Source organism: Echinops telfairi, unplaced genomic scaffold, assembly GCF_000313985.2.
Source record: "Echinops telfairi isolate 266 unplaced genomic scaffold, ASM31398v2 ScPeMD7_2291;HRSCAF=2852, whole genome shotgun sequence".
Classification (NCBI taxonomy): Eukaryota; Metazoa; Chordata; class Mammalia; order Afrosoricida; family Tenrecidae; genus Echinops; species Echinops telfairi.
The window spans coordinates 21,764,855-21,768,111 of NW_022106189.1; positions in this window are offsets into that span (position 1 = coordinate 21,764,855).

The following is a 3,257-nucleotide window of genomic DNA, read 5'->3' on the forward strand; positions in this document are numbered from 1 at the left end:
ACCTGATCTCACTCCATGTGACTTCTTTTTGTTCGTGTAAATGCAGCACAGGACAGCAATTTGATGACATAGAAGAGGTAAAAAACAAAACAAAATGAGGGAGGTACTGTGAGCCATCCAAACATATGAGTTTGAAAAATGTTTCTAAGGGTGGAATCATAGATTTCATTAATGTATTAAATGTAATGGAGAATACTTTGAAGGTGATAAGGTTATTTTATAAAAAAATTGAAATACATAGCCATAAAAAATAAAACCTGTTCTTTCTTTCTTTCTTTTTGGTTACCTCCTCATATTCTTTTGGGTTCTCTATAAATATTTCTAAGTGTTTTGTTTTCTGGATGGGAGGCTGATCCTCCCCATTTTCCTACCAATGAACATGTACTTACCTTCTCAGAGATGTGCATGCTCCCCTTCCCACATCTTGACTTGAATTTCCAGGAAGGTTCACTTATGATTCTGGTAAGAGTGTCTGTTGACTTGGGGTGACTGTACAACTTCGTATGGCAGCACATAAAATGTTCATGTCTCTTGAAAAGCTAACTCTAGCTGAAGTGAGTGCTTCATATTTCTGTTCTTTCCAAAGAAAGGTGATTTAAGAAATTATCAAACAATATTATTAATACCACATATATGTAAAATTATCAAATTATATTATTAATACCAAAACATGTCAAATGTTACTGAAGATAATTCAGAAAACTATTACAGCAGTAGGTTGATGGGGAACTGCCAGAAAATCAAGCCAGATTCAGAAGAGTCAGAAAGAGGGAAATCATTGCTACCGTCAGGTGAATCTTGTTTGAAAGTATAGTATACCAGAAAGGTGTTTTGTGGTATACAGGGTTCTCTAGAGAAACAAAACTAGGACACTTATCATTTTATATATACTGCACAAAGGAATATAACAGATAATTAGTCCACACAGCAGTACAGAGGGCTTAGTTCAATTCACGTCTGTGGAACAGTTAATATACTAGAAGTCCTTCAACTCACGAGGGCTGCTAGGTCCAAGGTCAAGGAAGCAGACAGCTGGATCTTCCCTAGAACAATGCAGGCCATCCGGCCACAGGCAGCAAACAGCAGGGTGGGTCACCAACAGTCCTCAGCTCAAAAGCTTAGTGAAGCAGGCCTGGATGGGATATTGAACTCAAGCAATGCAAGGCAATGGGATCCACCAGCCTCAAGCTCAAGCGATGTATACACCAGCAGCGTGGTGAAGCAGGTCTTGAAGGAACCTAAAGCTCTAGTGACATGATCCACAGGTTGGTTGTTCCACAGGTAGTGTAGTTCATAAGTTGAGGCAGAGAACTAGCTAAAGTAGTTGCATAGTGGTCCGATCACTAGAGAGCAAGAGAGAGGGGGGTGGGCCTTGTCGAACCATTTATCTCTTTGCCCACCAATCAAACTGTGACCTTCTTAATCCCACATGTTCCTACTGGCCAGGTTGGCACAATAAACCTACCTTTCACATAAGAGGGAAAAAACTGCAACCATGAAAATTCTGTTCAATGACTTAAGAGTTTTTGATGAGAATTTGAGGGAAAAGATCAACTCTTCTATTCTGGTATAGAAATTATTCGATCATAATTTAGAACCTCTTGGGAAATTCTGAGCCACAGTGGTGTGATAATTTTAGAGCCCCCAACAAACTTCTTCCCATCTTTTTGCTGGCCCAATGACAAATTTTTGGAACCATTATCCAGTTAATATAAACATTCAATGAAACATCTCACCTACCGTTCTTCTTGCATGAACATTCTACTTCTTTTTAATAGCTGTATCAAGGAAGAATTCCCTCCCTCCCTGATTTAAGGCTTACGCTTCCCCCCATCTCTTAATTTCATCCCATTCCTTTCACTTCCATCTCCCGTTTGTGTTAAATGCTCACTTTCCATCTTCAATCTTTTACCCTTCCGCTATTCTTCTAGAATTAGTAAATTGCATTGAATTTTTCTGTCTCTCTCATGGATTTACTGCTTCTTTCCCTTTTATTCTTCTTGGGGCCTTCCCCAGGCTCACATCATATTTCAGGAAATGAATTGATCAAGATTTCTCCTAGCAACTCGTCTCAAGGCATTTCAGAGGTCACCAAGTTTGGCTCCACTGTCTGGTCATGCCAAGCATAGAGCTTGTTACGTTTGCATGCCCTGTCTCAGTTCATCCCCAGAGCAGCCCTTCAAAACAGAGAAATTGAATCAGCTGGAAAATCTACGTTTGAATCTTCAGTTTATCTTGATGTTGTTAGCTGCTGTCAGGTTGACCTGGGACCCATGGCAACCCCATACCCTGCATCGTCCCTGACAGGTTGTAGATCGAATCCATAGGGTTGCCATTGGCTAATTTTCAGAAGCCTGTTTAACATTTGACCCACATAACAAGCTTTCACTGAGATAGGGCAGTGGTTATAAGTGAAGTGCATATTGGTCAGGAATTGAACCTGGGTCTTCTGCGTGGATGGTGAGAATTCTACCAATGAACTACCCAGATCTGCCTTATCGACTCTGAACCTAAGGTGTTTTCTGGTATACCATACAGCAGTGAGCTGCAGAAGTTCTTTTGGGCTTCCATTTCACATTATATACTAACACTGACTTGACTTTTATTCTCTTTTAGAAACAATCTTTTGGTCTTTATAAAAAAATGTGTTATTTTCCCCTTCATCAATTTGTTCAGTGCCACCTCTATCCAACTCTGCTTTTAACTTGCACTTTTTCCACGCTGCATTTTAGCTTGTTCATTTGTGACTACCTATCAAGCCCCTCTGGGTTTCTTTTGATAATCTTGCAGTCTTTATCAGTGTTTGCAGTGCATCTCCATATTTTACCATTTGTGAATTTCATTAACAAGCTATTTGCTCCTTCTTTCAGGTCATTAATGAAGATGCTAAGTGAGACTCAATCCGCCAATCCCTGTGCCACCACACTAGAAAACTAGGTACTCAGAGGTTTATGATTATTCCTTGTTCGTGACTCTTCAGCCAGTTCCCAAATCAACGGAGAGTACTCATGGCCAAGGCAATTTCAATTAATTCTGCAAGGAGAATTTCCTGAGCTAAGGAAGCACCTGCTTCTCTAACTCGAAGATGGATCACTTGCATTCACTTAACCTACTAAAATGAAAGTTGAGTCCAAGTAGCAATTATGGGGCATTTCTCTGGTGATAGCCAATCTTTTTTTTTTTGTTTTTAAATTTCTATTCATTTCCTATTTTCAGTGACCAAGGAGTGTTTCTTGAAAAAGCCTTTTTGATTTTCA